The sequence below is a fragment of the Corvus brachyrhynchos genome, unplaced genomic scaffold (assembly GCF_000691975.1).
Source record: "Corvus brachyrhynchos isolate BGI_N302 unplaced genomic scaffold, ASM69197v1 scaffold220, whole genome shotgun sequence".
In the NCBI taxonomy this organism is placed as follows: Eukaryota; Metazoa; Chordata; class Aves; order Passeriformes; family Corvidae; genus Corvus; species Corvus brachyrhynchos.
The window spans coordinates 3,114,513-3,129,871 of record NW_008236209.1 but is presented as its reverse complement, the minus strand read 5'-3'; positions in this window follow the sequence as shown (position 1 = coordinate 3,129,871).

The following is a 15,359-nucleotide window of genomic DNA, read 5'->3' as shown; positions in this document are numbered from 1 at the left end:
GTTAAATTGATAAAAATAGCTGCAGGTACACAGAACCCCATCCATGGGTAACTGTTTACATTCACTCACGTTCTGCTGGATTACAGCAGATCTGGTGGTACAAGACAGATTTTAGGGAGACATCCTGCACGAAAAATCCACATCTAATAAAACCTAATTCCAAACTGAATAATGGAATAGCTGATATGGACCCAGAGGAGTATTAATTTTAGGGAAATATAATTGATCCTGCATTCTTTAAGCAAATACAAAGAATAAGGCAAAATAAAGAAGGCATGAAATAAGTTGAACAAAGGCAACTAATTAAAGAGTCTTCAACCATAGTTGTAGAAGTAGAATTGTCACCATTTGCTTAACTGGAAAAAAAGCCACTTAATCTGCTCTCTGGTAAATGTCACAGATCCACAGGGATAAAAAGCATTGAGATTTTGGCATTGAGCAGGCAGGCCCTGAAACCAAAGCAGCCTGGAGAGCTCGGGAAGGTGCTCACAGTTCTGTAATGTTTCCTCTGAGACAGCCAAATACAATCACACCTTCAGGAGATCCCAAGAGTGATGATTATACCCCAACAGACATTGTGCTTCCAAGCAATGGCTCTTGACAAAGCCATCACAATTCCAGGGGATAATATTCCAGGGGATAATCAGCAGGGAGATTTCAGCAATGCAAGAGGTCTGATACTCACAAATAACAGGCAAAAAAAAGGAAGCAAGCACAGCTGTTCAGAATATGCTCTCACCAGCCATTAAAACAAAACTTAAACACAAAAGGGTACAGATGTATTCCCATGAAAATGGTTAAATGCCAGGACAGTATGCACAGGAGGACAAAGCTCACTACGCTTTGTTTATCAAAAAGCTTAAGGTCAAGCCTTTGAGATCAGCTTGCTCTGGAGATGAAAAATTTGGCAATTGGCTCAGTCTACCAGACAGAAATATGAGATTAAATGGCCAGAAGATAAATTAAAAACAGTCAAAGAGAAGGTTCAATTTTGTTACAGTGCCACCATAGAGGCAAACAGAAGATTTTTCAATGCTAATCATCTTAAAGATGCTTTGGCTTCTTTTTTTTCCTCTCTAAGATCTGAACCAATACAAACAAAAATTAATTCATGAAGTCAGGCTGGCTGACAACAATACTCCCTTCTGGCTGCATAATCTATTACCTAGCTGCTCACAGCCATCAGTCTTTGCATCTTACATAAACAAATATTTCATTTCATTTTTTAAACTGGGAGTTAGTTTTGGAAAAACTTAGACTAACTTTTTCCTTTAATAAAAAAAATAAAATTGCCCGTATTATAACTTAGCTGGTTTTTTTCTTATATTTCTTTTGTTTCAACTTACAAAATTAAATGTAAGCTGCTATTACAAGCATAATACTATCTAAATTTATTTTTACTGCTAAAGTCATCTTTTCAGGCTTACATTTTTCATCAAAATATCACTATCATTTTTGACACGATTTATAAAATATCAGCAATACAAACCCCCATCGGCAAATACAATTTCTTATTGTGATCCAACTTTTATTTTATCTAAATGAAAAATAAATTATTAAAAATTAAATAAAAGGGATATAGTAAGAATATTGCAGGCAGCATTAGCCTGATCATAACATTCTCAGAATTAATCCCAAGCTATTCTTCCATGTCACTCCCACATATTATACTGCTTTATCATCTCCGTTCTTATGTGCCACTATTAATATTTAACTATCAAATGTCTTTTACTGGAAGATGTTTAAAGATTAGACGACGAGGAAATAACCATTCCTGGAGCTGCTACAGACTAAATTATATTCCAAATTGGAAAGCCCTTCTATCTAAATAGTAAATCTGCACATCCCTTTGCTAGATGTAATATCTGTTAACACTTGGGTTTGTGTATTCTCTGGAACAGCTCAATTCAGCACCTTGCAATAATATTTAAAGTGTGAGCTCTAAGTAGTCCTATCACTTCCACAAGTGAAATCTTAAACGCCAGTGATGGGTTTGAATCTGAACTTAAGCCTGCTGTCCTCTCACATATCACAAGGTTTTGGCCAGTTGTGAAAATCACATTTATAGATTTTATTAAAATAGCACTATCATTAAACAAGGCCACGATTAGGCACAGCATTGGCTTCTCTGTAAGCATAAAATGTAAGTATACCCAAAGCGAGGAGCATCATGGCGTAATTTTCAGCTCTGCATAGTAATGTCTTAGTGATTCCATTTATTTAAAGTGATATTTTTAACATAGTTGGCTTTTTTTAAAATATTTTTATTAATTAATTTCATTTTTTCTGGCTAAACAACAAGCAAGGATGTTCCTCCACTTTTGCAGAGGCTGCATTTGCTTGTTTGGGAGGAGAGGGAAATTCTGCTGTCAGCCTGATTTACTGTTTGGTCTCTTTCCAATTCAAATAAAACAAATAAATACTAATGAACTCACCACCCTCATCATAAACACCCCTTCTGCTCTAACTGATGAGAGCATTTTCAGTTGTTTCATTCTCCTGCTCCCAATGTCTAAGTTGTGTCTTTGTGTGCCAGTCCTACAGTGCCAACACTGCGATGGTGACACAAGTTAAATGGATGCCAGAGATGGAGCTTGTGATTCTTTTAAGTATATTGGAACCTTCCAAACGTGTTAAATCAATCAATAAAACCAACAGAGCCACAATCTAATTTAAGGCTTATTTCCTTCAGAAGGTCTGCATCTGCAATTACTGTCCTGTCAAAAGTTGTTTTTAAAGTTTTTTCGCGACTCATAGACACACTGTTACTTGGCATTTAGACCTGATGGCCTTTCTGAAACATGCACACAATCACTCAGCCTGCTCTTCTTCTGATAATTCCAAGCATAATTGACACTAGCTCCAATACTGCCAATCAAAAATTAGGTCAATGTTCTCATGGCAGTGAGACCACACAGAACACCGTACCTTTAACCAGAAACAGGAGCAGGGGATACAAAATTCCTTAGAAAGAAATGGAAAGTGGAGAGTAAAACACATAAAGTTCAAAGGGAATCCATGGCAATTTGAGAATAGAGCTCTGGATTCAAAGAATTAAGTCTAAAACTTGCCAAAAAGACGGAGGAATGACCTTTTGGCAAAGCTGACACTGAAGCAGTCACGTGATATAAAACGCATTCCACAGAATCACAGAGCAGCCTAAGTTGTGAGAGATTCACAAGAACCATCAAAATCCAGCTCCTGGCCTTGCTCAGGCCAACCCCAACAATTCCAGCAGGAGCCCAGTGCCCATTCTCTGGGAGCCTGTTCAGTGTCCAGCCACCCTCTGGGGGAAGAGCCTTTCCCTGATATCCAGCCTAAACCTCCCTGCCACAGCTTCATGCCATGATTCGGGATATTTTATTGGCATTTGGCTCTTCCTTTTTTTAATTGAGTGGTTTTTTTACACCACCAGGCATAAATCCTTGCACTTGGCCTAAAATTGGTGGAAAACAGTATTCCCTACAAGCTTTTAGAACCATCTGCTCCCCAGAATTTAAAAACACTTTTGCTTCCTACCTAGGCAATACCATAACAGATTCAAGCTGTAGAAATAGAGCACTAAAAGGTTATCCTTTCTTCTCCCAAACAAACATTTAAACCAATCAACATGACAGAAGGTGCACATTAGACAATGTTTCCATCACTGAGGAAAAGCTACTGAAGTAATGAGATCCAGATGTTAGACCAAAAAGAAATTTATCCTTCTCAGAAACCCCCAAATTGTGTCTGATCTTTCATACAAAGACCGTCTAATTTGCTAATGTGCATTTTCCTGCAATGTGAGAGAAAAAAGCACACCTGTCAAGAAACCTGTTTTGCACACACATTGGAATGACATCTGTAGCAGCTCAGCATCAGGGAAATCCAGATACCATCAAATTATTTTGAACGTGTCTTCCTTTGTGCAAATTTCTCTGGAAATCTTCAAAGTGAACAGAATAAATATGCCCAATTTATTTGTTCTTTTACAACATCTAGGGGTAGGTTGAGGAGGAAAAATTGCTGAGGAAGCTTTTTGAATAGTACCTTCATAGACTGGTTTTTTACGTGTCTTAAATTTTAATCTCTGAAAATTTTGAAGAATAAACTCATTGGTAGAACCCCAGGGCTGGAGAGTCTGCCTCAACAGTTAAGTTCAGTATCACCTATGGTCACCTGCAACATGTATGGAACAGCATCTTCAGAACTCGCCTGGTGAAACACAACTTTGTTATCATCCTATAAATTCCTGCAACAGAAATTTAATTCTCTATTAATCTCGAAGCATAATTAGGAGAATCTACTGATGAGCTCTATTTTCTCTACCAAAATCTGTCTTATTTCAGGTGAACTTTTTCAGTGAAGTTTTGTAATTTAACCACTTCTGGTTTTCTTCACTATGGTGAAGGAACAGGAAGAGGTTGCCCAGAGAAGCTGTGGCTGCCCCTGGATCCCTGGAAGTATCCAAGGCCAGGCTGGATGGGGCTTGGAGCAACCTGGGATAGTGGAAGGTGTCCCTGCCCGTGGTAGGGGGGGAATGAGATGACCTTTAAGATCCCTTCCAACCCAAACCATTCCGGGTTTCTATGTTTAAGGATTGTAAACAAGGAGAAAACGGTAGACATAATAGTAAAAATAATAATAATTTTATATATATATATATATATATGGAAAAGCAGGGTCTTTTTCTTACCAAGTAACATTTTTACTTGTGAGTGATGGAGCTCTGAAACGTTCAGAACTTCCCTCTCACAGTGGCTGCACTATTGGCCCATTTTTCACTTTAATGTATGAGGGACTATTTCCACCAAGATTGTATCTGATAACTGCACCTGCTTTTGTGAAGATCTTCTCAGCAACATTCATAGGGTCTTTCTCTCAGGGACATCTAAACAGGCCTGACTTTTTTCATTCAATACACAAATTTGGAGTAAGAGGCTTCTGAAGAAGAAAGTTGATCTAATGGCAGAGTTAAGCACATCTTCTAATTATCACAAGGTATATGATTTGTCATATAATACTTCCCTTCTCATAAAACTGCTGAGATGTTAAACTTTAAAATGCAATTCAGGTATTACACAAGTGAATTATTTTACTTATTTTCCATATATTACAGCTGAATAGCAGTTCACTGTAGTTATTGTTGAAAATTGCTTACTATTTAATATAGGGCTACTCTAAACTCTCCACCTGCTGACTCAAATGCTTTAGAATTATTATGTTTCAAGGTGGTGGCCAAAATATTGGTCAATTTGGAAAACAGATCCCTTCTCAAAAGAGTTTGCATCATTTTTTTCTTATCTTTTTTTCACAAATTCAGAACTGAAGTGATGGCAAATGACATTTTCCTTATACAGGAAGAAATACTATAAGATAGTTGAGGTGAACATTTATAATCTAGGCACGAGAAAATGAAGCATGAAGTGAAACATATCTTTAAGTTAGCCTAGAAATGGTTCAGCTGAGGTTTACAACTTCTCCTAGTGGCAGAGGAGGTCCTGATGAGGTATCCTGGATGACAGAATACTGCAATCTGTCTATATCAGGTTTTGGGGGTTACTGCACACATAACTTAGTCTGAATCCAAAAATGTTTTGTCTGAAACTCAAATTTTGACCCAGAGGTATTATGTTAAACATGTGATTTCCCTCAGAGCTTTAGCAATGTACATTAATTAGTTATGGAGAAGATAAGGAGAAGCAGTCGTGTGTTTTGCATGACTGAACCGAGTCTGGCTAAGAGAAAGAAAAGAGCAAATCCCTCAGCCAGGTTAATGACAAAACCCCAGCTTCAGCACTGCTTGGCTTCTGTTCACTCTTTAACAGCTGATAGCACAGCTCAGATAGAGTCAGGAGCAGAGGGAAAGAATTCAAGAGTAATTCGGGAGGAAGCAATGAGACACCTGAAGTGTGACAGCTCCCTTTGCAGAGAAGACCTGCAGGCTCTGCAGTGTGATGGCTCACACAATGCCAGGCAGCAATTTCTTGCTGTTGGGAGCTGTACTTTTCCAAATTCAATTGAAGAACTGACAAGAAACAGCACCAACCTGTAGATTTCCTTTACCATTTCTTGATGAATCAAAAGACATTGAGTCTAAAGGAATGCACAGGAGTGGACACATCATCATTTTGTGATGAGAAGTCAAGTACTGAGCCCTCTGTGAGCTTCCTGGCTTTTATGGCAATGGCATCCATCTTCAAATTTCCCCTTCTGAGTAACCTACACTTTAATGATATTATTGAGCTGAAAGGGACAATGGAGATTTGCCAGTTTCAGAACTCTGATGGATGCATCCATCCACAGCTGTGGCACAAAATACAGAGAAGTCATGGCCACCTGAGGCCTAGCAGAGGTATGGAAATTGGAGATCAGAGTGAGGAGCTGAGAACAGACACCCTTAGTACACCCACATTCCCTCCAGACTGGATGTGAGAGATGCTGCACTTCCCACTTTAAAGTTTAAACATAACTGAGTTTGGTTAAAAAGTGTAAGACTTCCTCTCACTGATCAACATGAGCAATGGTTTTGGGGTACTCGGTTTCTTAAGGTCTTTTTTTAACATCTCTTCAAACCCTACACAGCACACATCAACAACCAACTCATCAGCAAAATATCAACAGGAAAATTCAAACACATTTATGCCTAATTCCAGCAATAATAAAGACTTCAGTTACAAAAGATGTGACAATTCACAGCTAACAGTGAGGAGAGTCAGGACCCCTCTGCAAGGTCAAAAAAAAATGGGAACTTATTAATATGCAGCTCTGACCTGCTGTGGCTGGACAGGAAAATGCAATCCCTAGTAGATAATTTCCTGCTCTACTAAAGTTAAACCTTTTGCACAATTTTCACGGATTTTTATGACGTGAGAAAAAGAAGTGTCTTACCTCTGAAGAGAAAAAGATGGTTTCATAAATTGTCTGAGCAAATACCTTATTTGATAAGGGTTATCTAATGCCTCCTGCCATTCTAATGTCTCATATAGAATGTAAACTAGTACAAAATAGAAAATGCCTTTAAGTTAAACCAAAGATTTGGAGAGACAACTGCTTTTTATCTCTCTTAAGGATGCTGTCATGGATTACAGCTGATGACCAGTTTTTATAATACCACAAACCAATTCTGCTTTGTTGGCTTATGAGTTCAAAAACTACTCACAAATATGGTGTGAAAACAGCACTGCAACTAAATCTCATTCTGCAACTAAATCTCACACTGCGCCTAGCAAATAAGCAATACCAATTTGGTGGGTTTAGTGAACACATTGTAGTCCATAGAGTTCAGTTAATTAAAAAACAACAACAAAAAACCACCACCACCCCTACATCATGTTCTGATCTTTAAAACTTCTGAACAGTTAGTGTTAGCTGACCCTACTCTGAGTAGGATGCTGGACTGGAGATTTCTTTCAATCTGATGATCCTATGATTTAATTATTCTCAGGAGAAAATGCTTTCTCCTAAGACACTTTATAATATTAAATTTATAAGACTGAACAGAGAAAAAGAATAAAACACTAATGGCAAGTTCCTGGAGAATAAAGTGACAGAAAGGAATAGAATGAAGAGAGCATCATACATTAGGGCTGCAGCAACCTCATAAACATTAAGCTGAGAAATGTCCATTTACACGTTCCCCAGCCCTCCTATACAGCCACAACTCTGTAATGTAACCACCTTGTGAAAGAGGATGGTAATTTCTAAAGGTGTTAAAAATAAACTGATAACATTTATGATAAACCACTATGATGACTTAGAATGATATTTTAGAATGATTTATTATCATCTAGGACTACTTAGGTGTGTTTGTGTTTATCTTGAGTTCAAATAGTGAAAAGTTGCCTCGGTGTCTCTGTAGACACTCTATTGGCTAAACGAACTTAACAGCAATTCCCTTAAATTATTAATTTGAGTTTAATCTTTCATTACTTTGGAGAACAAACCAGAAATAGAAGGCTTCAACTTACAAGGGGCCTCTAAATGATACACTACATGAATTAACGCCACTGGCAATAAAGCCTTTTCCTCCACCATGAGCACCTTGAGAGGACAAAGAGTCAGCAACTCATCAGAGAAATGGGAATAAAGCTAAGGAGGGTTGAATTAAAACAAGCATAGTAACTGAAAAACTCAGAGCAGGTATTACCAGCTTTGAGAACAGCATGTTTGGAAAAGAGATGTCAAAGTACACGTGCATCCAAACTCTGTTGATACTGGAAAACTCCAGATGAAGTTTCTCATTCCAGGAATGCAGCACATTCACCACAGAAATGCTTTGCATCTGCTGGCTGACTGCAGTGAAGTTACCTGACACTTCAAATCCATAACTGTGAGTCAGTAGCACTCATCTGCCTGTTCTTGGTAAAATCTCACCCCAGCTCAAAGAATTCAAAAATGTCTCATACCTGATGAGTTCTACGCAAATGAAATCTTCAACCTTCGTGTGTGTAGGTGAGAACACAAGATGTAGAAACTCCATGATGTTGTTCAGATACTCTGCTGAATATGTTCAGGTGTGAAACCTGTTCTGAGATGTGAGATGAATCTAGTAAATAGAGAGGCTGCCTCTCTGAAAGGAAAAGTCAGGACTGTTCTACTTTCACTTAGTCTTTCAATATGATTTACATCTAAGAGTATCTATTAAAAACCCTGTTGCTTTTCTCTTTGATCTAAAGGTGTCAAAGAAGCATAAGTTCTAACACAAAGCTTATTATTTCAAAAATCTGAATTTCCTTTGAATGCAAAATCAGATAGACTGACATCTTTTTTTAATGTATGACAAAAATGCTGTATATTAGGAATTAAAGAGATCAAGACAATTGACAGTAAGACTACAAAGGACTGGTAAATTGATAGAATGAATGAAAGGTATGAAAAGGAAAAAAAAAAATCCACTATACTGTTTAAACTAATGTGTCAGACAATACAGCAGGGAACAACAGAATAAGCTGAAACACCAAAAAAAAGTGGCTGCACTATTACAGACTGAAAACTTATGTGGGTATCAATTAGTGGACAAGAATCATTATCCAAAACTAAATCACCGATTTTATTTTACTTTTAGGAGTCTAGAGAACAAAGGAAACCTGACCATATCCAAAGATCACCAGAGTAAGTTCGTGCAGGCCCAGGTTATAGTGCTGAGTGAAGGTTTATTGGTGAAAACCGAAGGAAGAATGGAGCACAAGCACAGAGACATCACTGTCACTTCACAGTGACAGTGGAGAGGACACAGTTACAAGCAGTGAGAGTTTATAAGCGTTAGTTATCAAAGTAATGCTCATTAGACTAAATTTTAAACAAAAAAGCTTCAATTAGAGTTCATAAAAATACCCTCAAAAGAAGTTTAGCATTCCCCCCTAACATCCTTTAATGTGCAACACGTTCTTTCCAAACTTCCTTAAAAAACCCAAAAGTTTAAATTCCATTAAGAGTCCCTGGAGAGTCAAAAGATTATTTCTAACCCACCCAAATTAGTGCAAGTTTGTCACCAGTGCCCCCCAGAAACAAAAAGCAAAGGTGGCACTTATGCTCTTCATGGTGCCTTGCATGTATGTCCTTCCATGGGATCCTTCCACAGGGTTCAGTGCACTCAGTTTTAATACTGAGGTGCTCACAGTGCTCCTGTCACTACACAGAGTAAATCAGGCTTGTTTTCAGCATTCCTTGAATTGAAAAAAAACCAAAACCCAGAGCAAAACTCAGGAATTCCTAAACTGGAACCAATGTGATTTGGAGGCCATAGAGGGAAGGCAAGTAGAAATGCAAATTTTTTTATCATTCTCAGACTTTTCTTATATATATATGGAGCTACTAAGATGAATCCAGTTGAAAATGTGTCTCCCTTTCATTGGGTTGCTTGACACACATGACAGATATGTCTGGGTTCTGCTCATCCTTCCTCCACTCCCTCGACACACACCCTGCCTGTCCTCCACTGCTGATCAGTCATTTGGAATGTGACCTAAAATTGAACATTCTTTGAAAAAAGCTTCCCCTAAAGCGCACACACGTACATATAAGGAAGATACATTTTTCTTTCATTACATCAAGGCCTGGCTAGTTCACCTACAAACTAATAACCGTTCTTTCCCATGGCAAAATAAATAAACCTGGAGATACCAGGCAGAACATTCCCAGAATAATTGAATATTTTTTTTTTTCCCTTTTGAACATTTGTCAACAAGCAGGATTATTGCACAAAATAAGTTTCCTTGACAGAATGATTTCAGCTTTTGAGAAAATGTATTCTGTCAACAAGACAGAGTAAGGACTTGACAAAATAATATGTCTGAACTACTGAAGTGTTTTGAGTTTTCTTCTCAAGCATAACAATGAGAGGTTGCGTGTGTGTCTGCACAAAGGCAAAAGGAACTCTTTTGACATTATATGCATGTTTTCTCCTCAGGTGTCAAAGTCAAAGAAAAGGTCTGATAACCTTTCTAATATCTTCATATAATGAGCTATGGCCAGAAGCTAAGAGCATTTACAGACACTGACCTCAGGACCCTTAAAGTCCTTTCCAAGCCAAATAATTAGCAAAGTATTAAACAGCAAAGCCAAAGGACCACAGCTGCCACAGGATATAAATAAATAACCCAAAGCAAAGCAGAAATATCCAAACTTTGCACAGGGAGTGTCTCTAGGCTGAGAAAGTGAAGAGTTAAGCCCTTGTCCTAAGAATTATCTGGTGGCAGAGGCACTCCTGCCTTACCCTCATCTCCGTGGTCTCTCTGGGAAGCCCTGCTCCTGCAGAGCACTTGGTGAGCTCCCAAAGCAGTCAGGAAATTTCTACAAAAGCTGAATTGCATTTTATGAAAATCTTTGCTGGAATAGCGACGCTGACAGAGGGAGATAGGGGAAGGTTCCAGCCTAAGGTTTCCAGTCTCACTGGTTTTTAATGAACTCAGGCTCTCAGTAAGGGAATTCTGGCAATAAAAACATGCAGCACACCCTTCTGAAGCAAAGCTGAGATTTAAATATGTCATCGCTGTCCTCACTATCAGATCAAGGGTGTGTGCCAATAATTCATAGATACTGACATAAAAGTGCTCTGATAGAGTCAGCACTGGAGAGAAGCTAATAAAGAGGTGGGGAAAAAAGGAAGACCACTATTTACAGCATGCTTTGCCTGCACTGGAATGCAGTCAGTATCAACATTTTTCTCTGGGATTTGTGCTGCAAGATATACTGTATATTCTCCTGAGTTCCAGTGAGGGGAGAGAAAGAATAAATAAAATCAAAAAAGCAGACACTGCATCTGTCAGCTGTACACAACATATTCTGTTTTCCTACTGTCTTTACAAACAACTTTTCAGGAAATTATCTTTCATGATTTATTATCCAAAATAATTTGGATACTAAATGGCAACTTCATGTTTATTTGTGGTGCTACAGTGACCAACAACATACATTAAGGGTCTCTCTAGACTATAAGTTATTTGTCAAAGGTTATTGATTTATCCTCATCTGCCTTTGTTTTGATGTAAAATATTAATTTCCTATTGGCCACCTGCAAACCTGGCTTTAGATTTTTTTAAGGTCTGGCGGTTTTTTTGGCAAGTTCTGTAGTTACTAATGAAACAGTCAAAAGCAAAATGAAATAGATATTTCCAAGATATTCTGGCTATGGTACAAGGGACATTTATGGAGTCCTTAGTGGATTTTTCATGTCTTTTGTTCAGCTGAAATAAATGGATCAAATAATAAAATGATGACAGGAACATGAGGCATCAAAATCAAGGTGCGACACATTTTACCCCTGGGGGACAAAGTCTTGATATTAATTTCTGCTTTCAACAATCTTATCAAAACCTCCTGCTTGGTAACATAAGCACTGGGACATCATTTTCAAAGGCAGGCACTGGGCATAATTGACATGACTTGAACAGTTGACTAAAATTAAATGATAAGTCCTCTTTTTGGAGAAAATCTGTGATAGACTTAAAAATTCTCCAATGTAGCTATAGTTCAAAAACTGTTGAGAGCAGGAAAACAAGGCCCAACAATATCATAATAGTGGGAAATCAATTAAGAGGTGTCAGGCTCTGTTTCTACAACTGCAGATATGACCCACTGGAGTAAATTCAATGTGTGCAATTTGACTGCTGGCTCTGTGAAGCACTGGTGACAGTTCAGTAACCACTGTTGTGGAGTAAACAAAGAATTCATGTATTCCATATAAGAAATCAATTTGCTTTTTCTTGTTTTCCCTCTTCCTTACAGGGTGACAAGTATGTGTTGTGCGTGTCCACGTGTCTGGCTTTTGGTGCAATTCTAGAGAATCTCTGCTCATGGGGTTCTTCTTTTGCTCTGTTTTCATTTTTCTGCTGTGGTAATTGGACCAAAACCAATGCTAAACCCAGAATGATCCACCAGAGCTCAGAGGTAAAAAGTCATGATCATTAGGCCACACAAATAAAATGTAATCAACTGCCTGGAACTACTTCTTTTATACTCTACTTTCTTGTAAAAAAAATGTTGTAGTTAGGGTTGCTTTGATGACAAAATGTTCAATTACAACTTAAATTTTCTGTTGAAAGCTTAATAAAGCTTTATGTCTCATGTTCCTGTACTCCCATATGGCACACTGAAAATTCTGCTCATACATCTGGAGGGACATAAGTCAAACATCTCCAACACCCACATTTCAACACAAATTAAATGTGAGCAGAGAAAAGTTACATTGTCAGCACTGAATGATTGAATGCAAAAAAAAACCACCACGGTCAAACAATACAGGTGAAGAAACCAGGGAGGGAAAGCTTCAACAGCTCACAAAGCTGTTTTTCCAGATGCTCAAAAGCCTCATGGAACTAAGCAGAAAAAAAAAGACAGGAGAGTGTGGGGGTGGTATGAAGCCCCTGACAAATTAGAAACCAAAAAAACCCCCAAGTCTTTCCAGAAGACAACACTTTTGGTCCAATTTCAGCTCCACAGCTCAAGAGAGATCCTTCAGGCCCAACTCTTAAAAACAAATTCAATTCAGCTTTTCAATGTGACAGGAAACATTACTCCCAGCTAAACTGGAGGTGCTACAAGTGCTTCAAAACCAGAGTGCGTGCACATGTATGTGTAAATATAAATATATATATATATATACACATTCACCAACCTGCAGAAAAATTAAGTGTATGATTGGGATATACATTTGTGTGTGTATATACATGCACACAGCCCCTTAAAGCAAGCTTATATTTGTATCCTTGCCATGGGTTGGAACTGGATGATTTTAACATCCTTTCTAACCCAAACCATTCTATAATTCAGTGATCTTTGAAGGAACATGTAGAGATGGATAAATCTATATCCAGAAAGGGCCTTTTTATTCCTTTATAATTCTTCCTGAAGTTCACCATTAAGCATTCACTCATTTCCTTAAAGGAAAAAGACCCAATGAATTGCAAATTCAGTAAAAGCATGCTATATGCTCTTCTTGCATACAGGATGTGACATCTGAACAAAAATAATAAGAAGTTTATGGATGTTTATAAGTTTTTATGCAAATATTTTGAAGCAGGTTTAAAATTTTATAGAGACAAAAGCCATCACAGTTCAGTCAACCCCTCTGCCAATTTTTTTTTGCTGTTTTGTTTGTAAAATTCCCTTGAGTTCCCGTAAGTGGCACTTTGGCAGCCTGTGTTCTTAAAGCCCCCAGGTTCCTAGAATTTAAGATCAAAAGCTCTTTTAAAGACAGCAGGTGCTAGAAGCTTTTAATATAAAAGGTAATGGAGACATTAAAAAAAACCCACACCAAAAACCCAGCTGCTTCTCACCCTTTCCAGCTCCGTATCTCTGGAGTCCCGCGAGCAGGTTAATCTTTGACACAACCTCGAGCTACTTTTATTGTGAGAAGTTAAGCAAAAAGCAATGTACAACCTGCCTCACACCAGCCTGGCATGTAGAGTGGTTTGAACTACAGCAAACCACGGTGCAAATTAGGATATCTATTAAAAATAAATAAGGGCTCCTCAACACTTTTCTCCTTAAGAGGGAACAACAGAGGATACAGACACAAAAGTGAATATTAATCTCCCATTTTAGCTTTGTACTAAAAATATGCCAGAGAGCAAAGGGAAATAACAAGAGCTGGTGCAATCAGATGAGTTTAAACTGGCACATGGGTGGCTTCTTATCACTCCAGATCAAAGGATTCACCTCCCTGGATCCGACCATGGGGTGTGATCCTCCCAAGGAGTCTGACACTGCCAAGGATTGCACATCCACCCAATTGTGTCTCACACAGGAGCCCTTTGCAAAGTCCCTGCTGACTGACTCGGCGCTCCTGGCCATGCATTCCACAGGCTCAGCAGACAGAGAGCCATGTCTGAGTCTCCTTCTACTCGTTTTCAATTTATTTCCTTCTGTACTCATGGCACGTCTTTGTTTTCAAATGACAGGACAAAATTCCTGCCCCAGCACAGCAGCCATTGAAAAAAAACAAAAAACCAAAACTAAAACATAGAACAAAACTGAAGAAAACCTCACTCTGAGTGTTATCAATTGAACAAAAAAAACCCAACAAACCAGAACAAAGAAGCCCAATCAAAAATAAAAAAAAAAAACCCAAAAAACAAAGGAAGAAACCCCACAAAAAAAACCCAAACAAATAAAAAAAACCACACCCAAAAAAAAACCCCAAAAGACCCCACAAACAAGCAAAACCCAGAGTAATTGGAAATCTGATGCCACAAAACCAAAATAATTTAACAATTATCTACGAAAGTCTTAAACACTCCAAATGGATTGAATTTTTTTAGACAAAACTTCTCTTTGTACCACCACCCTGCAGGGTAGGCAAACCCATATATTAATAAATAAATAAGTCAAATTTCTCCAGTGTGTACAACAATCCCTGTGCTAAGGTAGCTTTCTTGTACGTTTTATTTCAGTCTGACATTTTGCAGTCTCTATTACATCTCTCTGCTGCACAGAGAGATAACACCGTGTGAGAATGAGAAGGTCCAAAGGAGTATTTTTTCATTACCTGTAAGAAATAAAGCAACAAACAGAACAGCAAACCATAAAAATGCTCTCCAATAAAAGTGTTTCTCTGAGGTGTTACCAACATGCAACTCAAAGCAGAGGAAAATAGGACATTCATTCAAAAAGGAGAACAACTCCGTGTCCTGGATTATACAAAACCTCTGACTTGATGTTTCCAAAAATCTCTGCACATAGCAGACATAAATCCTGTCCCTTTATTCCAAGGAGAGGAACACTTGCATGTAAAGATCCTCTCCACAGCACCAGCATCCCATCCAAAGGTACCTGTCACCATGTTAGAAATGCCTCTTCCCCCAAAAGCTTTTTTTTTTTTTCCCCTCCAGAAGCTGGGAAAACACCTGAGCTGTGAAACAGCACTAAAACCTTCTGAA